We start from the raw sequence: 26,767 nt of genomic DNA on the forward strand, positions 1-26,767 counted from the left end.
AATGGTTAGACAAAAGATAGAAAGACTTGTATTACAGGAGTGGTAGTGAAGTGGATATCAACTCTGAATATTCATTGGAAGGACTGATGCTGAAGCTCCAATACTTTGGCCATCTGATTCAAAGAGCCGATTCACTGGAAAAGATGCAGACCCTGGGAAAGATTTGAGGGCAAGAGGATAAGGGGGCGACAGAGGATACGATGGTTGGATGGCACCATTGGCTCAATGGACATGAGTTTGAGCAAGCTCAGGGAGATAGTGAAGGACAGGCAAGCCTAGTGTGCTGCTGTCCATGGGGTCGCAGAGAGTCGGACATGACTTGGCAACTGAACAACAAGTGAAGTGGAGAGACTGAGATAGATTTATGAAGTACTGTATTTCTTCTACTGTAAGACCCCATGGATTGGACCATAGAACATTTCATTTCTTTTTGTACCACTAAGAGGAAATAAAATCTCTGCTAATCAAACTGTAACATTACATTGATTGTTGTTTGTTGAAATGTATCCTGATTTCAAAGATGTTAAAATACAAAGTCTCCATCTGTAACTGATGAAATACAGTATTTAGAGGGGCTTCCCTGGTGGCTCAAATGGTAAAGAATCCACCTATAATGTGGGAGACCTGGGTTCGATCCTTGGGTTGGGAAGATTCCCTGGAGGAGGGCATGGCAACCCACTCCAGCGTTCCTGCCTGGAGAATCCCCATGGACAGAATGCCTGGTAGAATACAGTCCTTGGGATCTCAAAGAGTCAGACACGACTGAGCAACTAAACACAGCACGGTACACAGTACTTCAGTTCAGTCGCTCAGTCATGCCTGACTCTGCGACCCCATGGACTACGGCACACCAGGCCTCCTTGTCCATCACCAACTCCCAGAGTTTACTCAAACTCATGTCCATTGAGTCCGTGATGCCATCCAACCATCTCATCCTCCATCGTCCCCTTCTCCTCCCGCTTTCAATCTTTCCCAGCATCAGGGTCTTTTCAAATGAGTCAATTCTTTGCATCAGGTGGCCAAAGTATTGAAGTTTCAGCTTCAGCATCAGTCCTTCCAATGAATATTCAGGACTGATTTCCTTTAGGATGGACTGGTTGGATCTCCTTGCCGTCCAAGGGACTTTCAAGAGTCTTCTCCAACACCACAGTTCAAAAGCATCAATTCTTTGGCACTCAGCTTTCTTTATGGTCCAACTCTCACAGTACTTTGTTCAATTTTTGAAAGTAGAGTGAAAAAAGGTCTTCTATTTTAAGTTATGGATTAGAAATTGATATAGACAGATTAGGCAGAAAATATAGGATATGAGCTGCTTTAGGATAAAAATGTTTCACTTCTGACTTACTGAGTTTGCTCTTGTGGGATATTTGCAGTTGAGAGTGTGTACTCTAAAGCGCAGATACAAGTCTGGGCTGGAGAGATAGAGACTTGGCAATCACCCACATATTGGTTAGGTATGCTTGAAATCGTGATCCTGGATTAAATCTCACCAGAGTGATCTAATGCTTAATAGCGGTTATATAAGGGCCAAACTAAGCAAGAAACAGAGAATGAGAGAGAGGAACAGGAAGATGTAAATGAGTATAGTGTCACAGAAGATAAGGGAATTAAAAAAATTGAGAAAATCTCATTAATATTCACTGGAAAGAATTATCCGGCAAGATAAAAACTGAACTGTTCACTGGGTTTGATCACTCTTGAGCTCACCAAGAACAGTCTCTCTGTAGAATAGTGGGGACAAAAGCTAGGTTGCAGGGTGTTAGAGGATTAATGTGGAATGAGGTAATAGACATCTGAGATGAAACCAATTGTCCATTAAGTGTACATGAGAGGAAAAGAGACAGAGTTTGCCAAAAGATATATAAGGAAGGAAATAGTTTTAGAGCAAGGGAACTGGAAAAAGTTTTAGGCTATGGAAAGAGACCACTAGAGAGAAAGAGGCTAAGAGAACAGGTGAAAGAAAGCAGATGTTCAGAGGACGGATGGGTAGATAAGATAGATCATCTTTAATTTTCTCCCTAAAATCAAAGGACAGAGTCTTTTGCTATATAATGTTGGTATTGGGAAAATTTCTGATTATGACAAATTAAAAGCATTTTCTAACTTAATAAGCAACTTTTCCTATGATTTTAAATGTAGGGTAAATTAGACAAACTCCAGATAGCAAAGATACAGCAAAGCTAGAGGGACTGCTCTGATAGAGATCCGTCAGGCAGATGGGCTTTATTTCTCTCTAAATGCTGGGTTTCATTATGTCTGCACAAGGCATAAGCCATGAACTGCCTAGCCATGAATAACCTATAATAATATCCCAGGGTTATGTCTGAAATGGTAGGAAGACAAAAATGACAGAATGGTGAAGAGGGCATTGAAAATGACTCATAACTTTTTATCCTTTTCATGTCACCTTTACTACACAGAGTTTCAGATAAGACAATGCAATGAATACAGTTATTTTACTTCCAGAGAGAGCACTAAGAAATATTCAACTGACTATCAGAGCATTAATAGAGAATTTTAAAATTACAAAAAAGCAGCTTGATCTTTTGACGTTCTATCACGAAAAATGAGTAATCAGAGTTATTCACCAATTCTAGAATGAAATAATAAAGAGAATTTCTTTAAAATATACTAAGATTTAGATACCACATTACCTATGAAAATTTTGCTGGAAATGCATTCTCTAGAATTCCTGAAGATAGTAATCACACTGATATCCTCTGCTCTGTTGAAAGGTAAATTCTTATTTTATACCTGCTAGTAGATATTGGGCAAATTTCATAGCATCAGCAAAAACAATTTCATTTTAAATAAATCCCCACTAAATATTAATGAAGACATTAAAGTGATGGTTTTCCTGAACCCTTCAAAAATGATTTTATGATCAATTTAATTATTAAATATTTATATGCAATAAAATAATATTTTAAAAAACAGATTTCAAAGTAAAAACTGTTTTGTAGACAATAGCTGAGGATCATAAAGATTTCTGTGTAAGTAAGGTAAAGACTTTTTTTCTAGATACATTCAAGATAAGGTTTAAAAAATATATAGGCTGTTGTAGATATTGGTTAAAGGACCGTGGTTGAGAAGTTGCATTATATAATCTATTGAAGGTGACAGCTGTGTATTACATGAACGTGTAGTTTTGGACTTTTGAACATTTATTACTTGCTTACTAGTCTACAACGGCTTTGAATGGTCTGCTATGTAAGTATATATTTAGTCATTTCAAAAATGCATGTTATTATTTGGTAGACTTTACACCAAAGCATGATAAAGAGGTATTGTTTTCTCAGTACTATTCTGGGGCCATGCCAGGTATTTACAAGTAAGCCTCAAACGTGTTATTTACTGGTATGAGGTTTGAAGTTTTGTGAGTTTACAAAAGAGGCAGTGCTGCCCCAGTATAAACTCTACAGACTTTTTTTTTTTCAGATATATTTATCTAAGAAATGAAAAACCTGATGTCTATTTGGTTCAACCCTTCATTTACCTTTGACCTTGCCCTAGACTGTCTTCTTGAAAAAAAATATAATCTTGACAGCAGTTGATTACTTAATTGCCACCTCATTTCCTGCCTTCCCTTTAACTGATCTCAGAAAAATGTCTACACCTGTACCACTGGCATCCTATTTCCAGTTCACAGCTAGTTTCCATCTCCTAAAGTTCAGCCTTTCAAGATCTCACAGCACTGAACTAATTACCAATAGAGAGCCTAGCACCATATTTTCTCATTTGTTTCTTAAGATTCAGAATGCATTCCTGACAATCTGCCCTTCTTGTCTCCTTCATTCTCCCACTGATTTTAACATAGCCTGCATTCTATAATTCACACTGTAAAAATTATCCAAATTTTCTATTAACTTAATGTTCATCAGTAACTTGGAATCATCGAATAAATGACAAAAATAGCAATTTATAAGCACACCTAAAATCATAGAATTTTGGAGTTTTCTATAATCTCTCAGGTCATACAATGAGATCCTTTCATTTAACTGATGTGAAAAGCTAAGGCAAAAAGAAAAAAAATGACCTTGACCCTATTATTGATGAATGACAATGCCAGGACTAAAATGCAGCTTTTCCATATACTTCATTGTTGTACCTACTATAGTTTCTCATCACAAAAATTTAGAAATACATTTTTCTTATATGTTGTATTTTATATGGCCTAAGGTAAATTTGATTACTGATGACACTTCCAGCAAGCTTTCTTGAATCTGAAATACCCACTCCCTTAAATTTTCCTTGTCTTTTATAGAATGGAGAAGAGACTATATGATCAAAGATGCAATGAAGGGAAAATGCATAGAATATATTTTAATATATATTTGGAGAGCATTCAGTTTAGTTCAATCGCTCAGTCGTGTCCAACTCTTTGCGACCCCATGGACTGCAGCACGCCACTCTTCCCTGTTCATCACCAACTCCCAGAGCTTGTTCAAACTCATGTTCATGGATTTGGTGATGCCATCCAACCATCTCGTCCTCTGTTGTCCCCTTCTTCTCCTGCCATCACTCTTTCCCATCATCAGAGTCTTTTCCAGTGAGTCAGTTCTTTGCATCAGGCAGCCAAAGTATTGGAGTTTCAGCTTCAGCATCAGTCCTTCCAATGAATATTCAAGACCGATTTCCTTTAGGATGGACTGGTTGGATCTCCTTGCAGTCCAAGGGACTCTCAAGAGTCTTCTCCAATACCACAGTTCAAAAGCATCAATTCTTTGGCGCTCAGCTTTCTTTATAGTCCAACTCTCACATCCATACATGGCTACTGGAAAAACCATAGCTTACTAGATGGACCTTTGTCAGCAAAAGTAATGTCTCTGCTTTTTAATATGCTGTCTAAGTTGGTCATAACTTTCCTTCCAAGGAGTAAGTATCTTTTAATTTCATGGCTGCAGTCACCATCTGCAGGGATTTTGGAGCCAAAAACTGAAGTCTCTCACTGTTTCCATTGTTTCCATATCTGTTTGCCATGAAGTGATGGGACTGGATGCCATGATCTTAGATTTTTGAATGCTGAACTTTTAAAAATTTATTTATTTTTTATTGCAGGATAATTGCTTTACAGAATTTTGCTGTTTTCTCTCAAATCTCAACATGAATCATCCATAGGTATACATAATCTCTTCCCCTTTGAACCTCCCTCCAATCTCCCTCCCCATCTCCCTCCCCATCCCACCCCTCTATGTTGAGCCCCTGTTTGAGTTTCCTGAACCATACAACAAATTCCCGTTTGCTATCTATTTTACATATGGTAATATAAGTTTCCATGTTACTCTTTCTCACCCTCTCCTCCCCTCTGCCCATGTCTGTAAGTCTATTCTCTATGTCTGTTTCTCCATTGTTGCCCTCTAAATAAATTCTTCAGTACTATTTTCTAGATTCCATATATGTGTGTTAGAATATAGTATTTATCTTTCTCTTTCTGACTCACTTCACTCTGTATAATAGGTTCTAGGTTCATCCACCTCTTAGAACTGACTCACATGCATTCCTTTTTATGGCTGAGTGATATTCCATTGTGTATATGTACCACAACTTCTTTGTCCATTGAGTTTTAAGCCAATTTTTTCACTCTCTTCTATTTTCATCTAGAGGTTCTTTAGTTCTTCGCTTTCTGCCATAAGTGTGGAGTCATTTGTGTATCTGAGGTTGTTGAAGAAAAACAGGAATGAATGCAAATAGAACATTTGATGAAAATGGGGAAACAAGTTCTTATTAAATCAAAAATAAATATTTTATTTGTCCTTCAGCCTCAGGTTCTTCCATCAGTGGCTGTTGGGAATTCTCTAGCACATTTCCTAATGCTTCTTCATCGGCAGTTATAAATCTCATAGCATGAACTGTTCATGTCTGAATGTATTAGGTTGGCTTTTCTTTCTTTTCATTCTATATTCTATTCTCTACATTGAACCACAGAAATCTTTTTATCTGTGTGTTCTGGAAATGAATTTCTCTTTCTCTTAGAAAATATGTGTACATTTGTACAAATGTCTGTCTCATATAATATGTGTACATAAAAAAAGAGAACATCTTATCCTTGATTGATACCTACAAATGGCCATTTTGCACATATATGGCTATAATAGTACAAATTAATATAGAACTTTAAACAGTTAAAATAAAATTGCATTGGCATTAATTCTATCACCAAGTTTACATTTCACTAATTATTCTATTAATTTTAATATTTAACCATATGTCATTAAGTTAGGCTCAATTTTGTGTTTACATCTTGACAAATTAAGATTGCTAAATAAAAAAATATAAACACTGTAATTTAAATTTGTGTTGCTTCCTCATACAAAATTGTCAAAAAACAAAACAGCATTTACCAAAGGCAATGGGAATTCATGATTGCTGTGTTCAAGTAAAAGTTTTGGAATTTAAGAAGCACTTAGTTGCTGCATTAGGCCATTTAGGATGTTTCAACGTCTCAATTGACTGTAATTCCAATCTGTTCAAGTGCCCTGTTAATGACCTTCCCTCTCCAAGTAAGCAGAGGAATTCAATGTTTATACTTTAAAAAAAAAAAATGTCTCTACCACAAACAGATTGAAGGACAGGTTCTTTTCATTGTATCTTCACTATGGCAGGAGAGAGTAAATTGTTACCACGACATCAATTGAGAGAGACTAACCTTCAGTGGCTCTTAATGAAAGCCCTCTTTGACAAAACAAAATCAACAGATCCAGGTATAAGAAAGGCACTTAAGTGTTTTCCATTTCTTATTGTCTAACACTGAGTAATTATATTCATGAAGTCTAAACAAGCAGTGAAATTTACCCACACTTGCACTTTAACTTTGGTGACATGTAGTAAACAGGTCTCTAGGCTTCCTGTAGAAGTGTCACTCCAATATATAAATACATTCACATTTCTATGCAGAGCGAAAAAGTCGTAACATCTGGGGATGCTGTTACAAAGAAGTACCCTGTTCAACTCCCATGCCCAAAATAATCGAGAGGCCCAAAATATGCCAATATTTATTTGAAGCAGTACCAAATTAAGACGACAGCAAAACTTGTTTCAACTTCTCTTGAAGGAAAGAAAAGAGGCTATGGCTGACTGTTGGAATCTCATGTATAGGGCCATTGTGCTTCAAAGACAAGTTGAGGTATTGCATTTAATATACAAGTCTTTAATGTCAAGCTCTAGGCATCTGATGTCATCTCTCTTTATGAGCATAAGAAAGGCATTTTGTATCTTCTAATATACTTATTCTCAGATGACTTATTTCCAGCAGTGTATAATATGTTCCTTCTAACCTACAGGAAAAATATTTCTTCTTATTGTGTACAATATGATTTTGTATTCAAAGAGGCAAAAACCCTGGAGACAAAATATCAGTAATAATGACATAAAGTCCTGTAGTGTTTCAAAAAAATGTCAAACATATGTATAAAATTTTATACTTTTTCTGTTATATTTATTCATAAATTTAAATAATGATATAGTGCAATTTCTTTATAGTATAAGTAAATACACCATGAGTGGAGTGTGACTCAACTTTATCATATTAACAGTCATTCTCCCCATATATTTTCCACACAGTAAATGAACAGATTAAAAAAATAAGGAAGGATAGTGTAGAGCAATAAATTATCTAAGCCCTTCAGCACAGAAGAGGTGAGCTAACTCACTCTTTTCACTGCCTGAACAGTGCGTTTGCCTCTATACCACAGATAAAAATGAATCTTAAAAAGTGCAAGACAATGAAAAATTGTCACAAGGAATTTTACAACAAATGCAGGCGACCTGCCTGAACACAATAAAGTTTGTTCAGGCATTTTGTGTAGCCCACTGTCAGCTTTCCACCTGACCAGGAGAGGAGGAACCGATCTGTGTGGCTGGAGAGAAAATGGGAAGGGTGGGGAAGGAAGGACCTGCTGTAGAGAAGGAGAAAGGGAGTGAGTAACACAGGATGTAAGTAGGGAAATAGATTTGAACCAGACTGAAAAATGCATGTTTTTGAGGTTTAGATTTTATTTGTAAGTCATAGGGAAGCAATAGTGGTTTTTCAAGGTAAAGAGTTATTCTTGGCTTTTATCTTTCTGTCTCAAATTCCACAAGTGTCCTGAAAAGAGTGTCTCTATGATTTAAAGAGTTTAATGAATATTTTAGAGGAAGTGACCATTGTGATGGTCAATGGTAAACTTTCAGTAGAATTGGGAGAACATGGAAAGCAAAGGAAAAGCATCTTAGAAAGGGAAGTGACTTGTGCAAAATCTGATCACAGTGAGAAAGTATGCATTTAAGCAATGAGAACCAGAAGTGGGCTTGAGTTTGCAGTCACACTCTAAAACATTATGGTTCAGAACACAAACTTTGGAGTCACCTAGACTTGAGTTCAAATTTCAGCACTTACACATGCTCTTGCTGAATAATCCACAGCAACAGAAATGAAATTCCACTGATCTATGCAAAAAAATAAAGGAAGGAAGGGAAAGGGGGAAAGAAGGAAGGAAGGAAAAGAGAGAAAGAAAAAGGGGTGGAAGGGGGGGCAGGGAGAGAGCTAGGAGAGCGAGAGAGAGTGAGGAAGGGAGGGGAAGAAGTGAACTTACCCATGGAAGTGGGAGAGTAACTAAAGTATTGAAATAGAATCTTGCGCCAATGGCAGGAACCAGTAATCTCTGGTGAGTTTGCAGCAGAAATTAATCACTAATAAATATTCTTTTCATATCCTGCCATCATCCATGTCTTTATTATTACACTCAAAATTTTTATTCAGGAAGAGTATCTGAAAAGTCTTGCTCCATCCTTGGCTGAAGAGTGTAAATCACCTTGAATGACATTCCTTCTAGGATATGAAGTTGAGGAGTTATTACCAGAAGATAGGGAATAAGTTGCATGCATTGAATGCCTGCTCAGTTGCTCAGTCATGTCTGACTCTTTGAGACCCTATGGACTGTAGCCTGCCAGACCCCACTGTCCATGGAATTCTCCTGGCAAGAATACTAAAATGAGTTGCCATTTTCTTCTCCAGGGGAACTTTCCCACCCAGGGATCAAACCTGCATCTCCTGCATTGTCAGGTGGGTTCTTTGCTAGTGTGCCATGACTTTTAGGGAATGAGTAGCAGGTGACAAACTAGTAAATTTCCAAAACTACAAGTATAACTTACCCTTACTAAGTCTCTGTTTAATGGGAATAACATTAGTTATTTACTAATACTTTAGAGGATTGGGATAATGAAAGAAGACAAAATATGTAAAGTGCTGAACAATTTCTTATAGAAACTATATAACCAATGCTACTGTTTAGATACCAAGTCATGTCCAACTTTTGGAGATCCCATGGACTGTAGTATGCCAGGCTTTCCTGTCCTTCACTGTCTCTCGGGGTTTGCTCAGACTCATGTCCATTGAGTTGGTGATGCCATCCAACCATCTCCCTTCTCTTCCTGCCCTCCATCTTTCCCAGCATCAGGGTCTTTTCCAATGAGTCAGCTCTTCTCATTAGGTGGCCAAAGTATTGGAGCTTCAACTTCAGCATCAGTCCTTCCAATGAATATTCAGAGTTGATTTCCTTTAGGATTGACTGGTTTGATCTCTGCTGTCCAAGGGACTCTCAAGAGTTTTCAGCACCACAATTGGAAAGCATCAGTTCTTTGGTGCTTAGCTTTCTTTATGGTCCAACTCTCACATCTGTACATGACCACTGAAAAGAAACCATAGCTTTGACTATACAGACCAATGCTATTAGCACATTTCATTATGAGGAGTATTGGAGATGATCCTGATTAAAAAGGATTGAGATCAGATTATAGAAGGCTAAAATGTTAAGCTAAGGGCTTTGAACTTTAGGCTCAGTGATAAGAATCTGCCCAGAATGCAGGAGACCTGGGTTTGATCCCTGGGTTTGATCCCTGGGTTGGGAAGATCCCCTGGAGAAGGTAATGACAACCCACTCCAGTATTCTTGCCTGGAGAATCCCATGGACAGAGGAGCCTGGTGGGCTGCAGTCCATAGGGTCACAAAAAGTCAGATATGACTGAGCAACTAACACTTTTACTTTCAAGGACTTTGAACTTCATCTTGTAGCTAAGGGGAAGATTTTTGTTTTGTTTACTTTTAATCAATGTATAAATATCCTCAGCATAGCACAGATCATAAGTGTACACTTGATAAATTTTTACAAATGAACATACTTCTACCATCTAAACAGAAAGCAAATCAGAACCCCAAATCTCTCCTTATGTCTGGGTCAGGTTTTAAGCATGGAGATTCATTTACCTAAGTAATATTTAATAAAGGGAAATCTGTCAGTGGGGTGCAGATTAGAAACAAATTGATAAAAATTAATATTTTCATAAAGTTATATAAATATCAGGGAAGCCCAAATATTAGGCAGAAACACATAAAATAGCTTTGAGTATGGGCCGGCTAAAAGTGAGGATGCCATTGACACAATTAGAAATTCAGAAAAAAAGCCAAATTTTGGAAGAAAAATAGGTTTGTTTGCTTTTTAAGATATTTTCTTACTATAAAATCAAACACATACACTCATTATGGAAATAAATGGAAAATACAATAAAAAGAAAGTAGAAAAATGAACAAGAACTACTCTCTACCCTATGGTGTGTACTCTCTCTTTCTCTCACCTAATATATATTTGTGTGTGTGTTTAAAATATTGTGTTACATTCTATATACTGTATCATTGCCTACATTTTTTATTTAACATAATATAAACTTAACACAAACCTATCTTGACCATAAATAAATCAAGAGCATCTTTTTACATCAGTTATAAAACTGCATTTATTTGGCTATATAATATTTTATTGTATTGTATTTTATGGATATGCCATAATTTTTAAACAGTCATCCTCTGTTACACAATTAAATTATTGTTGTATCAGTTCAGTTCAGTTCAGTTGCTCAGTCGTGTCTGACTCTTTGTGACCCCATGAACCGCAGCATGCCAGGCCTCCCTGTCTGTCACCAACTCCCAGAATTTACCCAAACTCAAGTCCATTGAGTCGGTGATGCCATCTAACCATCTCATCCTCTGTTGTCCCCCTCTCCTCCTGCCTTCAAACTTTCCCAACATCAAGGTCTTTTCAAATGAGTCAGCTCTTTGCATCAGGTGGCCAAAATATTGGAGTTTCAGCTTCAACATCAGTCCTTCCAATGAACACTCGGGACTGAGCTCCCTTAGGATGGACTGGTTGGATATCCTTGCAGTCCAAGGGACTCTCAAGAGTCTTCTCCAACACCACAGTTCAAAAGCATCAATTCTTTGGCGCTCAGCTTTCTTTATAGTCCAACTCTCACATCCATACATGACTACTGGAAAAACCATAGCCTTGACTAGATGGACCTTTGCTGACAAAGTAATGTCTCTGCTTTTTTTTTTTTTTAATTTATTTATTTTAATTGGAGGCTAATTACTTTACAATATTGTGGTGGCTTTGCCATATGTTGACATGAATCAGCCATGAGTGTACATGTGTTCCCCATCCTGAGCCCCCCTCCCACTTCCCTCCCCATCCCATCCCTCTGGGTCATCCCAGTGCTCCAGCCTGAGCACCCTGTCTCATGCATCGAACCTGGACTGGCGATCTGTTTCACATATGATAATATACATGTTTCAATGCTATTCTTTCAAATCATCCCACACTCGTCTTCTCTCACAAAGTCCAAAAGATTGTTCTATATATCTGTGTCTCTTTTGCTGTCTCGCATATAGGGTTATGGTTACCATCTTTCTAAATTCCACATATATGCGTTAGTATATTGTATTGGTGTTTTTCTTTCTGGCTTACTTCGCTATTGGCTCCAGTTTCATCCATCTCATTAGAACTGATTGAAATGTATTCTTTTTAATGGCTGAGTAATATTCCATCGTGTATATGTACCACAGCTTCCATATCCATTCGTCTGCTGATGGACATCTAGGTTGCTTCCATGTTCTGGCTATTATAAGCAGTGCTGCGATGAACATTGTGGTGCACGTGTCTCTTTCAATTCTGGTTTCCTTGGTGTGTATGCCCAGCAGTGGGATTGCTGGGTCATATTGTAGTTCTATTCCCAGTTTTTTAAGGAATCTCCACACTGTTCTCCATAGTGGCTGTACTAGTTTGCATTCTCACCAACAGTGTAAGAGGGTTCCCTTTTCTCCACACCCTCTCCAGCATTTATTGTTTGTAGACTTTTGGATAACAGCCATACTGACTGGCATGAAATGGTACCTCACTGTGGTTTTGATTTGCATTTCTCTGATAATGAGTGATGTTGAGCATCTTTTCATGTGTTTGTTAGCCATCTGTATGTCTTCTTTGGAGAAATGTCTGTTTAATTCTTTGGCCCATTTTTTGATTGGGTCGTTTATTTTTCTGGAATTGAGCTGCAGGAGTTGCTTGTATATTTTTGAGATTAATTCTTTGCCAGTTGCTTTGTTTGCTATTATTTTCTCCCATTCTGAAGGCTGTCTTTTCACCTTGCTTATAGCTTCTTTCATTGTGCAAAAGCTTTTAAGTTTAATTATGTCCCATTTGTTTATTTTTGCTTTTATTTCCAATACTCTGGGAGGTGGGTCATAGAGGATCCTTCTGGGATCTATGTCAGAGAGTGTTTTGCCTATGTTTTCCTCTAGGAGTTTTATAGTTTCTGGTGTTACATTTAGAACTTTAATCCATTTTGAGTTTATTTTTGTGTATGGTGTTAGAAAGTGTTCTAGTTTCATTCTTTTACAAGTGGTTGACCAGTTTTCCCAGCACCACTTGTTAAAGAGATTGTCTTTTCTCCATTGTATATTCTTGCCTCCTTTGACAAAGATAAGGTGTCCATATGTGCGTGGATTTATCTCTGGGCTTTCTATTTTGTTCCATTGATCTATATTTCTGTCTTGGTGCCAGTACCATAACCCCATGAACAGTATGAAAAGGCAAAAAGAAAGGACACTGAAAGATGAACTCCCCAGGTCAGTAGGTGCCCAATATGCTAATGGAGATCAGTGGAGAAATAACTCCAGAAAGAATGATGGGATGGAGCCAAAGCAAAAACGATACCCAACTGTGGAGGTGACTGGTGATAGACGCAAAGTCCGATACTGTAAAGAGCAATGTTGCATAGGAACCTGGAATGTTAGGTCCATGAATCAGGCAAATTGGAAGTGGTCAAACAGGAGATGGTAAGAGTGAATGTCAACATTATAGGAATCAGCGAACTAAGATGGACTTGAATGGGTGAATTTAACTCAGATGACCATTATATCTATTACTGTGGGCAAGAATCCCTTAGAAGAAATGGAGTAGCCATCATGGTCAACAAAAGAGTCCGAAAGGCAGTACTTGGATGCAATTTCAAAAATGATAGAATGATCTCTGTTTGTTTCCAAGGCAAACCATTCAATATCACAGTAATCCAAGTCTATGCCCCGACCAGTAACGCCAAAGAAGCTGAAGTTGAACGGTTCTATGAAGACCTACAAGACCTTCTAGAACTAACACCCAAAAAAGATGTCCTTTTCATTATAGGGGACTGGAATGTAAAAGTAGGAAGTCAAGAAACACCTGGCGTAACAGGCAAGTTTGGCCTTGGAGTACAGAATGAAGCAGGGCAAAGGCTAATAGAGTTTTGCCAAGAGAATGCACTGGTAATAGCAAACACCCTATTCCAACAACACAAGAGAAGACTCTACACGTGGACATCACCAGATGGTCAACACCAAAATCAGATTGATTATATTCTTTGCAGCCAAAGATGGAGAAGCTCTATATAGTCAGCAAAAACAAGACCGGAGCAGACTGTGGCTCAGATCATGAACTGCTTATTGCCAAATTCAGACTTAAATTGAAGAAAGTAGGGAAAACCACTAGACCATTCAGGTATGACCTAGATCTAATCCCTTATGAGTATACAGTGGAAGTGACAAATAGATTTAAGGGACTAGACCTGATAGACAGAGTGCCTGATGAACTATGGACAGAGGTTCGTGACATTGCACAGGAGACAGGGATCAAGACAATCCCCATGGAAAATAAATGCAAAAAAGCAAAATGGCTGTCTGAGGAGGCCTTACAGATAGCTTGGAAGAGAAGAGAAGCGAAAAGCAAAGGAGAAAAGGGAAGATATTCCCATCTGAATGCAGAGTTCCAAAGAATCACAAGGAGAGATAAGAAAGCCTTCCTCAGCGATCAATGCAAAGAAATAGAGGAAAACAATAGATTGGGAAAGACTAGAGATCTCTTCAAGAAAATTAGAGATACCAAAGGAACATTTCATGCGAAGATAGGCTCAATAAAGGACAGAAATGGTAGGGACCTAACAGAGGCAGAAGATATTAAGAAGAGGTGGCAAGAATACACAGAAGAACTGTACAAAAAAGATCTTCATGACCCAGATAATCATGATGGTGTGATCACTCACCTAGAGCCAGACATCCTGGAATGTGAAGTCAAGTGGGCCTTAGAAAGCATCACTACCAACAAAGCTAGTGGAGGTGATGGAATTCCAGTTGAGCTATTTCAAATCCTCAAAGGTGATGCTGTGAAAGTGCTGCACTCGATATGCCAGCAAATTTGGAAAACTCAGCAGTGGCCACAGGACTGGAAAAGGTCAGTTTTCATTCCAATCCCAAAGAAAGGCAATCCCGAAGAATGCTCAAACTACCACACAATTGCACTCATCTCACATACTAGTAAAGTAATGCTCAAAATTCTCCAAGACAGGCTTCAACAATACGTGAACCGTGAACTTCCAGATGTTCAAGCTGGTTTTAGAAAAGGCAGAGGAACCAGAGATCAAATTGCCAATATCCGTTGGATCATTGAAAAAGCAAGAGAGTTCCAGAAAAACATCTATTTATGCTTTATTGACTATGCCAAAGCCTTTGACTGTGTGGATCACAATAAAATGTGGAAAATTCTGAACGAGATGGGAATACCAGACCATCTGACCTGTCTCTTGAGAAACCTGTATGCAGGTCAGGAAACAACAGTTGGAACTGGACATGGAACAACAGATTGGTTCCAAATAGGAAAAGGAGTACGTCAAGGCTGTATATTGTCATCCTGCTTATTTAACTTATATGCAGAGTACATCAGGAGAAACACTGGGCTGGAAGAAACACAAGCTGGACTCAAGATTGCCGGGAGAAATATCAATAACCTCAGATATGCGGATGACACCACCCTTATAGCAGAAAGTGAAGAAGAACGAAAGAGCATTTTTATGAAAGTGAAAGAGGAGAGTGAAAAAGTTTGGTTAAAGCTCAACGTTCAGAAAACTAAGATCATCGCATCTGGTCCCACCACTTCATGGTAAATAGATGGGGAAACAGTGGAAACAGTGTCAGACTTTATTTTTTTGGGCTCCAGAATCACTGCTGATGGTGACTGCAGCCATGAAATTAAAAGACGCTTACTACTTGGAAGGAAGGTTATGGCCAACCTAGATAGCATGTTTAAAAGCAGAGACATTAGTTTGCCAACAAAAGTCTGTCTAGTCAAGGCTGTAGTTTTTCCAGTGATCATGTATGGATGTGAGAGTTGGACGGTGAATAAAGCTGAGCGCCGCAGAATTGATGCTTTTGAATTGTGGTGTTGGAGAAGATTCTTGAGAGTCCCTTGGACTGCAAGGAGATACAATCAATCCATCCTAAAAGAAATCAATCCTGGGTGTTCATTGGAAGGACTGATGTTGACGCTGAAACTCCAATACTTTGGCCACCTCATGTGAAGAGTTGACTCATTGGAAAAGACCCTAATGCTGGGTAGGATTGGGGCGGGAGGAGAAGGGGACGACAGTGGATGAGATGGTTGGATGGCATCACCAACTCGATGGACATGGGTTTGAGTAGACTCCAGGAGTTGGTGATGGACAGGGAGGACTTGCGTGCTGCAATTAATGGGGTCGCAAAGAGTCGGACACGACTGAGCGACTGAACTGAACTGAACTGATACTGTCTTGATGACTGTGGCTTTGTAGTATAGCCTGAAGTCAGGCACATTGATTCCTCCAGTTCCATTCTTCTTGCTCAAGATTGCTTTGGCTATTTGAGGTTTTTTGTGTTTCTATACAAATTGTGAAATTATTTGTTCTACTTCTGTGAAAAATACTGTTGGTAACTTGATAGGGATTGCATTGAATGTATCGATTGCTTTGGGTAGTATACTCATTTTCACTATATTGATTCTTCCAACCCATGAACATGGTATATTTCTCCATCAATTTGTGTCCACTTTGATTTCTTTCATCAGTGTTTTATAGTTTTCTATATATAGGTCTTTTGTTTCTTTAGGCAGATATATTCCTAAGTATTTTATTCTTTTCATTGCAATGGTGAATAGAATTGTTTCCTTGATTTCTCTTTCTGTTTTCTCATTGTTAGTGTATAGGAATGCAAGGGATTTCTGTGTGTTAATTTTATATCCTGCAACTTTAATATATTCATTGATTAGCTCTAGTAATTTTCTGGTGGAGTCTTTAGGGTTTTCTGTGTAGAGGATCATGTCATCTGCAAACAGTGAGTTTTACTTCTTCTTTTCCAATCTGGATTCCTTTTATTTGTTTTTCTTCTATGATCGCTGTGGCCAAAACTTCCAAAACTATGTTCAGTAGTAGTGGTGAGAGTGGGCACCCTTGTCTTGTTCCTGACTTTAAGGAAAATGCTTTCAATTTTTCACCATTGAGGATGATGTTTGCTGTGGGTTTGTTATATATAGCTTTTATTATGTTGAGGTATGTTCCTTCTATTCCTGCTTTCTGGAGGGTTTTTATAATGAATGGATGTTGAATTTTGTCAAAGGCTTTCTCTGTATCTATTGAGATAATCATATGGTTTTTATCTTTCAGTTTGTTAATATGGTGTATTACGTTGATTGATTTGTGGATATTGAAGAATCCTTGCATCCCTGGGATAAAGCCCACTTGGTCATGATGCATGATCTTTTTAATATGTTGTTGGATTCTGTTTGCTAGGATTTTGTGAAGGATTTTTGCATCTATGTTCATCAGTGATATTGGCCTGTAGTTTTCTTTTTTTGTGGCACCTTTGTCTGGTTTTGGTTTTAGGGTGATGGTGGCCTCATAGAATGAGTTTGAAAGTTTACCTTCCTCTGCAATTTTCTGGAAGAATTTGAGTAGGATAGGTGTTAGCTCTTCTCTAAATTTTCAGTAGAATTCAGCTGTGAAGCCGTTTAGTCCTGGACTTTTCTTTGCTGGAAGATTTCTGATTACAGTTTCAATTTCCGTGCTTGTGATGGGTCTGTTAAGATTTTCTATTTCTTCCTGGTTCAGTTTTGGAAAGTTGTACTTTTCTAAGAATTTGTCCATTTCTTCCAAGTTGTCCATTTTATTGGCATATAGTTGCTGATAGTAGTCTCTTATAATCCTTTGTATTTCTGTGTTGCCTATTGTGATTTCTCCATTTTCATTTCTAATTTTGTTGATTTGATTCTTCTCCCTTTGTTTCTTGATGAGTCTGGCTAATGGTTTGTCAATTTTATCTATCTTCTCAAAGAACCAGCTTTTAGCTTTGTTCATCTTTGCTATGATCTCTTTTGTTTCTTTTGCATGTATTTCTGCCCTAATTTTTAAGATTTCTTTCATTCTACTAACCCTGGGATTCTTCATAGAAATGAATGAAAATGAAAACACAACAACCCAAAACCTATGGGACACTGTAAAAGCAGTGCTAAGGGGAAGGTTCATAGCAATACAGGTTTGTCTCTGCTTTTTATTTTTTTATTTTTTTATTTTTTATTTTTATTTTTTTGGGGGGGCCAGGCTTTTATTGGTGAAGGGACATGCTGAGGCGGGCCCTCAGCGCCCGGCCGGCCAGCAGGCACACAGGGCCCGGCGCTCAGCCTGCAGCAGGAGGCTCTCCGTCCGCGCGTCCAGGCTGTAGGCCGTCTTGCGTAGGTCCTGCAGGGCGCGCTGCATGAACTCGAAAGCGTGGCAGTCCACACACGGGCGGCTCTGCGCAGGGACTGCGCTCCCGGCGGCGGGCTCGGCGCGGGCCTGGGCGCCCAGCAGCGCAGCGCTCAGCAGCAGCAGCAGCAGCCGCGGCGGCGGCGACCTCGGGGGTCCGCACGGCGGCGGGGGGGCCATGGCCGAGCGGAGGGAGCCCGGGCGCCCGCGGTTCGGAGGACCCCGCGACCGAGGCGCGACGACTCGAGAAAGACGCGCTGTCTCTGCTTTTTAATATGCTGTGTAGGTTTGTCATAACTTTCCTTCCAAGGAGTAAATGTCTTTTAATTTCATTGCTGCAATCACCATCTACAGTGATTTTGGAGCCCAGAAAAATAAAGTCAGCCACTGTTTCCGCTGTTTCCCCATGTATTTTCCATGAAGTGATGGGACCGGATGCCATGACCTTAGTTTTCTGAATGTTGAGCTTTAAGCCAACTTTTTCACTCTCCTCTTTCACTTTCATCAAGAGGCTCTTTCGTTCTTCTTCACTTTCTGCCATAAGGGTGGTGTCATCTGCATATGTGAGGTTATTGATATTTCTCCCAGCAATCTTGATTCTAGGTTGTGCTTCCTCCAGCCCAGTGTTTCTCCTGATGTACTCTGCATATAAGTTAAATAAGCAGGATGACAATATACAGCCTTGACGTACTCCTTTTCCTATTTGGAACCAGTCTGTTGTTCCATGTCCAGCTCTAACTGTTGCTTCCTGACCTGCATACAGGTTTCTCAAGAGGCAGGTCAGGTGGTCTCGTATGCCCATCTCTTTCAGAATTTTCCACAGTTCATTGTGATCCACACAGTCAAAGGTTTTGGCATAGTCAATAAAGCAGAGGTAGATGTTTTTCTGGAATTCTCTTGCTTTCTCTATGATCCAGCGGATGTTGGCAATTTGATCTCTGGTTCCTCTGCCTTTTCTAAAACCAGCTTGAACATCTGGAAGTTCATGGTTCACGTATTGCTGAAGCCTGTCTTGGAGAATTTTGAGCATTACTTTACTAGCATGAGAGATGAGTGCAATTGTGTGGTAGTTTTTGTATACATTTATGTAAACAATGCTGTGAGGTATATATATGTATACATATCTGATACAAATCATGCATTTCTTACCCTAAAATATATGCCCAGAAATGAAATTACTGGGTTAAATTCACTGCAGTATATTAAGGCTTTTTGAGACATATTGCCAAATTTCATTTAAGAAAAATTTTGTGAAGTTACTCTTCTGTCAACAGTATATAAGAGTGACCATTTCCTTATACTCTTGCCAATAGTCTCTACTATAATTTTTAAAATAATCTTTGACAACTTGATAGATTTAAATGGTATGCCTTTTTTGTTTTGATTCGCATTTCAAATGCAACTAGTGATTTTAAACATTTTATGCTTGTTAGTCATTTTTATTTTTCATTTTGTGCATTTATTGTCTGCATCTTGACATTTTTTATTAGAGTATATATTAATTTTTGTGTTAAACATGTGGACTTGGAATTAAAATTAAGATGATAGGAAGGAAATGACTAAACATGTGAAGATATTCTAATGGTCTTGTGAGAAAGGTCAGAAAAGGAAATGTGAATTTAGTTTTAGCAGAAGACAGGAATACTTAAAGCCATAAGTGTAAATATTTTATTAAGTACGTAAAAAGAAGAGAGCAAAGAGCCAAAGACTTATTCTTAAAAAAACATCCACAGCCTGAGTACAGAAATGAAGCAGAAGGACTCAAAGAATAGAAGGGAAATGAATATAATAGCATTGTTTATGGAAACATAGAAAACTGTTTTTCAATGGAGAATATCAAATGTTTCAGACAAGAAGGGTATGAAATAAGATCTAGTGACAGGTAGTGAGAAGATCCTAGATGACCTTAGAGTGAGGCAGCCAACAGTTAAGCCTAGTATTGAATGTTTTCTTACATTTAGAGTTTCTTTCTTGCTTCATTGAGTTTGGCACTGTCCTCTGTGGCCCTGTGCAGTTGTCACAACTGGGCGATGAGTTAGATAGATAGATGCCAACAGACTTTTGCAGAGTGAGAGACACAGTGTCACTCCCAGCCAGGGAAAATATTTCCTGGTGTCCAGAGACCCTTAGAATGAGTACCATGTTAAGCCTTCAAGAAGCTCTCACAGGGCTTTGTGACCCTCCTGTTTCCCTCAACTCACTAGTTACAGCTTCTGTTTACCCATCAGGTGGAGGAAACTATTAACAATTGCTGCTTTTCTCTGATTATTTAGCATAACAGAAGGAAAGTTCAGTTTCTAAGTTCTATGACCACCAGATATAGACTTAGAACCTGCAGGTTTTCAGGTTATTTGTATTCCATTCCACCATAATTCTTGACTTTTAATTAGTCATATTTAAAAAGTAAGAATATTTTCCCTGTGTGTCATTTTTCTATTTCCTTGCCTTCTTTCTCTTTTCTTCTCTTTTCATCTTTCTCTTTTTAAAAAATACAGTGCCTATACTAAGAATTATCAGATATTTCAGATAGACACCAGCACAAAAAATTCAAGTTTCTGAAAAATTTCAGAAATTGCTTAAGGAATTTTGAATGATAGCATTAATAATTGCTTCTACCTTATTTTTGATATCCTCACTCTACTCCATTTCTGAAACTCAGAATTTGCACTATATAGCATGAAAGCACATGGTCAATCTGAATTCAAATCCAGCCTTGCCATTTAATAGCTCCAAGACTCTGGAGAAGTTAAGTCAACTCTCTTGGCCTCAGTTTCTTTATCTATACCCCTGCTTAGTCACTAGTCGTGTCTGACTCTCTGCGGCACCATGGAATGTAGCCTACCAGGCTCCTCTGTCCATCGAATTTTCCAGGCAAGTATACTGGCCTGGATTGTCATTTCCTCCTCCAGGGCATCTTTCCCCAGGATCAAACCTGAGTACCTTGTGTCTCCTGCATTGGCAGTTGGATTCTTTACCACTAGCATGACTTTATCTATAGTGTGGACATAAAAAAAAAAAAAAATTATCCCACAGAATTATTGGGAGAAAATATGCAAATTTGTTAGCACAAGGATAGTTCTGGATAAACATCAGTTCCCCACCTCATGTGAATGTAGCTGAAAATTCAAATAACAGAAGCCTAAATGTTGAATTATGTCAATATAGTATCATCATGCATAAACAACTTTAAACAGTCTGTTTAAAATTGTATGATATGTTCCTTCATTCTCTCAATTTATAATATATATTCCTCTTACATTCTTGACAGTTTTAAAATAGCTCAATGTTTTTCATTCTTGTACTCTACGGTATTTATATACGTGAGGTCCTGGAAGAGTCTTTTCCTCTTCTAACAGAAGCCTCTAGTAAGTTTGAACTCCAAAAAGTTACTAAAATTGGTCAACTCTAGTGTCAGGCTCAGCATCAACAATTACACCTACTTCCCATGCAATACTCCCATGCTAGCAAAAGAAAAACTTCATCTTTTGAACTGCAGTACTATGTCAGCTAAAAATTGTATTGATATTGAATATGGATAAGTTCATTCATTTATAATTTATTTGGGTCATATATCTATTTACAGATAATCAGTAGCTACAGGTAAATTAATCATAAAACACTGTAGCCAAAGGTAAGTGAGTATGTAAAACACAGGGATCTCAGCTTGGTGCTCTGTGATGACCTAGAGAAATGAGATGGGGTGAGGGAGGAAGTATATGTATATATAATGGGTGACTCATTTTGTTGTGCAGCAGAAACTAATACAACATCATAAAGCACTTATACTCCAATAATAAAAGAAAAATAACAATGAAAAAAGTTAAAGGAGTAGTCTACAGAAAATCATCTTCCAGCCCAAATGCGGATGTTGTGCTAGAAGTATGAAGCTGAACAGTAGCAATGTGGGAGCAACTTGGTTCATTGTATGTAGATGCAGCCAGCAATGGTTCTCTTGGTCTGTTTTTGCTCCTTCCTACCATTTACAGGGTAGATGAAGTAGTTAGATGGGGCCTCTTGGTACTGAAGATGGACTGTGGTCTCACCCAAGCAAAAACAACAAAGGAAGTGTAATGGCAAAACAGTCTTGATACTGTGAACTGCACTTCCCTGAAATTTGAGAGAACATCAAGAGACTTTCTTTTTGTCCTTCATGAAATCAGCCTGAAAGCAGGGTTGAATCCAAACAATTTGTAATCATCCATCTCTTTCCCCCGAACAAGTGTTCTTTTGTAAAGCGAAATTGACTATCCATTTTACACATTAATAACATCTTAAAAGTTGGCAGAAGCTAGATCTATTTTGCTTCTAATTTTATCTTTTCAAAGGTTGAGTCTTAAATGTTTGGGAATTTTAGTTCACAAAAAACATCTTATTTCCTTTACATCTTACAATGAGTTCTTTTTATAATGAAATCTATGATAAAGTTTAATAACATCAATATTTCTCAGCAATTGAGGCAAGCAATAGAATGGGAAAGACTAGAGATCTCTTCAAGAAAATTAGAGATATCAAGGGAACATTTCATGCAAAGATGGGCTCAATAAAGGACAGAAATGGTATGGACCTAACAGAAGCAGAAGATATTAAGAAGAGGTGGCAAGAATACACAGAAGAACTGTACAAAAAAGACCTTCACCACTCAGATAATCACGATAGTGTGATCACTCACCTAGAGCCAGACATCCTGGAATGTGAAGTCAAGTGGGCCTTAGAAAGCATCACTACCAACAAAGCTAGTGGAGGTGATGGAATTCCAGTTGAGCTATTTCAAATCCTGAAAGATGATGCTGTAAAAGTGCTGCACTCGATATGCCAGCAAATTTGGAAAACTCAGCAGTGGCCACAGGACTGGAAAAGGTCAGTTTTCATTCCAATCCCAAAGAAAGCCAATGTCAAAGAATGCTCAAACTACCACACAATTGCACTCATCTCACACACTGGTAAAGTAATGCTTAAGATTCTCCAAGCCAGACTTCAGCAATACGTGAACCATGAACTTCCAGATGTTCAAGCTGGATTTAGAAAAGGCAGAGGAACTAGAGATCAAATTGCCAACATCTGCTGGATCATCGAAAAAGCAAGAGAGTTCCAGAAAAACATCTATTTCTGCTTTATTGACTATGCCAAAGCCTTTGACTGTGTGGATCACAATAAACTGTGGAAAATTCTGAAAGAGATGGTTATACCAGACCACCTGACCTGCCTCTTGAGAAACCTGTATGCAGGTCAGGAAGCAACAGTTAGAGCTGGACATGGAGCAACAGACTTGTTCCAAATAGGAAAAGGAGTACGTCAAGGCTGTATATTGTCACCCTGCTTATTTAACTTATATGCAGAGTACATCATGAGAAACGCTAGGCTGGAGGAAGCACAAGCTGGACTCAAGATTGCCGGGAGAAATATCAATAACCTCAGATATGCGGATGACACAACCCTTATGGCAGAAAGTGAAGAAGAACTAAAGAGCCTCTTGATGAAAGTGAAAGAGGAGAGTGAAAAAGTTGGCTTAAAGCTCAACATTCAGAAAACTAAGATCATGGCATCTGGTCCCATCATTTTATGGAAAATAGATGAGGAAACATGGATACAGTGGCTGACTTTATTTTTCTGGGCTCCAAAATCACTGCAGATGGTGATTGCAGCCATGAAATTAAAAGATGCTTACTCCTTGGAAGGAAAGTTATGACCAACCTAGACAGCATATTAAAAAGCAGAGACATTACTTTGTCAACAAAGGTCCATCTAGTCAAGGCTATGGTTTTTCCAGTGGTCATGTATGGATATGAGAGTTGGACTATAAAGAAAGCTGAGTGCCAAAGAATTGATGCTTTTGAACTGTGGTGTTGGAGAAGACTCCTGATAGTCCCTTGGACTGCAAGGAAATCCAACCAGTCCATCCTAAAGGAGATCAGTCCTGAATGTTCATTGGAAGGATTGATGTTGAAGCTGAAACTCCAGTACTTCGGCCACCTGATGCGAAGAGCCGACTTATTTGAAAAGACCCTGATGCTGGGAAAGATTGAAGGCAGGAGGAGAAGGGGACAACAGAGGATGAGATGGTTGGATGGCATCATCGACTCGATGGACATGGGTTTGGGTGGACTCCGGGAGTTGATGATGGACAAGGAGGCCTGGCGTGCTGCAGTTCATGGGGTCACAAAGAGTTGGACATGACTGAGTGACTGAAGTGAACTGAACTGAATGAATTCATAATAAACATCTGGGGTAAAAACTGTAGAGGGTATGTGTCTGGAACTAATTATCTATTAAAGAAGAATAGGTTTTATGAGTAAAAAGAATAAAATTATTGTGAGTTGGGAAATAATAGAAAGGAAAGAGAAAGAGGGAGAAAGGGACAGATGGAAGATGGCAGAAAGTAGAAAAGAAGGAATGAACAAACACATCAAGTTAGAAATAGTTTATGATGTATAGTGGAGAGCGAAGTACCTATTTAAACTAGAGCTGTAATTTTATCTTAGGACTTGTTTTTTGTTCATAGATTGGACTAGAGAGGAAAGAAAAAGGCTTCAAGACTACTATCTTTCAAATAAAATATAGGGCACTTATTTAAATTTGAATGTAATATAAATATTATTTAATTTTTTATTTTATTGAAGTATAGCTTATTTACAATGTATTAATTTCTGCTGTACAGAAGTGATTCAGTTATACATATGTGGTGGTTTAGTCACTAAGTCATGTCCAACTCTTTGCAACCCCATGGACTGTAGCCCACCAGGCTCCTCTGTCCTTGAGATTTCCCAGGTAAGAATACAGGAGTAGGTTGCCATTTCCTTCTCCAGGGTCCCTTCCCGACACAGGGATCAAACCCTGCCTGCTTGCAGGCAGATTCTTTACTGACTGAGCTATGAAAGAAGCCCCAATTATACATATACATATATTCTTTTTCATTATGATTTATTAAAAGATATTGAATACAGTTCCCTGTGCTATATAGTAGGACCTTGTTGTGTATTCATCCTATATATAATAGCTTGCATCTGCTAATCACAAACTCCCAATCCATTCTGCTCCTACTGCCCCTTCCCAGGAAACCAAAAATCTGTTCTCTATGTCTGTGAGTCTGTTTATATTCTATGGATAAGCTCATTTATGTTACATTTTTTGATTCTGCATATAAGTAATATCATAGGGTATTACTTCACTTAGTATGACAATCGCTAGATTCATCCATTTTGTGTAAATGGCATTATTTCATTCTTTTTGTGGCTGAATAGTATTCCATTGTATGTATATGTGTGTGTGTGTGTATACAGCTTCTTTATCTGTTGATGGACATTTAAGTTGTTCCCATGTCTTGGCTATTTTAAATAGTGCTGCTGTGAACATAGGGGTGGATGTATTCTTTCAAATTATAGTTTTTGCCCAGAATATATGCCCAGGAGTGAGTTTTCTGGATCATATGGCAACTCTACCCTTAGTTTTTTGAGGAACTTTCATGTTGTTTTCCATAGTGACTATACCACTGAATACAAGATGAATTTTAAATGTATTAGTATAGCCAACACAATATAGGCCATATTTTGGCTATGTACTACACTTAGGCTAAAAGAAACTGTGTTTTTAATCTGAGATTCTAATTTAACTGGGCATTTAACCTGAAAATGCTAAATAAAACTACAGAAAATCTCTTTATCTTTTAAAGTTAGTTGAGTTATATTGTACAAATACATACACTTATAGTGGAATTACATTAACAGATGTAATTTTGGTCTAATTTCAAGTCTTGTGTAAACATCATAGAATTTTGCTTTACATTAATACAGGAATAACTCATTTTATTTATTTATTTGGAAAAAGACTCAATTTCATAAAACTTTTGTTTTTACATTATGTATATATTATACTGGGTTATGTGCATATATGCTCAGTCACTTTAGTCGTGTCTGACTCTCTTTGCAAACCTATGGACTGTATCCTACCAGTCTCTGTCCATGGGATTCTGCAGGCAAAAGTACTGCAGTGGGTTACCACACTGTTCTCCAGGGGATCTTCCTAACCCAGGGATCTTGTCTCTTATGTCTCCTGCATTGGCAGGCAGGTTTTTTACCACTAGCGCCACCTGGGAAGCCCGTATTGGGTCATATCATTTACTGACGCTTTGTTTTTTAATAATGGAAACTGAAACTCCAAGCCAAAAATATCACACCATGCACAAATGATATGAAGCTGGAATTCTGCTTTTTTGTTAAAGCATTTTGTTGAAAATGAAACAAGATAGTACATGAATAGCCCTTTGTTGCAGAACTGAATTTCAATAGAGCAGGTATATAATACTGTTAATCACTTCAATAGTGTTATAACACAATCTTTCCAAGTCAACTTCCTTGATTTAAGTAATATTGAAAAGGCTACTTGACTATCAACTAGCTCTTATCAAACAGTGTTTTGATTAGAGAAACTGAAGAAATAATTCACAGGACATTCACAGGTGCCTGTTCATAATATAAGTGATATGAGTGCTTCCTATTTTCATTTGGTCTCTGACCTGGAGAGGATTGAAAAGAAATTCTCATAAGTCCAAGCAAGAAGTTTGGCGTTTGCTTGTTTCGAGATCTTGTAATAGAAACATCATCTATGTTTCATTCTCTAAAACAAGATTAGAGTAGTGAAGCTTCTAAATGATGTAATTATGCCATGTGAGTGAAGTCTCCATCAGAAGCAAAATACAATAGCTGTTCCATCCTCTCAAGAACCTGACACCACCCTAATGTGAAATTATTTTCAAAGACAGAGTACACACATATATATTATCCCTTGTGGTTGTTGTTGTCTTGTCTCTAAGTTCTCCCCAACTCTTTTGCCACCCCATGGACTGTAGCCCACCAGGCTCCCTTGTCCATGGGATTTCCCAGGCAAGAAT

The 26,767-nt window shown here is 38.2% G+C and overlaps 1 long non-coding RNA gene and 1 pseudogene across 4 annotated transcripts in view; one reads left to right on the plus strand and one right to left on the minus strand.

Annotated features, from left to right (window-relative positions):
• LOC145528894 (uncharacterized) overlaps positions 1–26,767 on the plus strand; it is a 425,445-nt gene that overhangs the window by 103,481 nt on the left and 295,197 nt on the right. The window lies entirely within an intron of this gene.
• LOC145528797 (NELL2-interacting cell ontogeny regulator 1 pseudogene) lies at positions 17,687–18,135 on the minus strand (annotated as a pseudogene). Its single transcript, XR_014070656.1, has one exon. The product of XR_014070656.1 is annotated as an NELL2-interacting cell ontogeny regulator 1 pseudogene (transcript).

Source organism: Giraffa tippelskirchi, chromosome 12, assembly GCF_054371585.1.
Source record: "Giraffa tippelskirchi isolate mGirTip1 chromosome 12, T2T-mGirTip1v1.2.pri, whole genome shotgun sequence".
Taxonomy (NCBI): domain Eukaryota; kingdom Metazoa; phylum Chordata; class Mammalia; order Artiodactyla; family Giraffidae; genus Giraffa; species Giraffa tippelskirchi.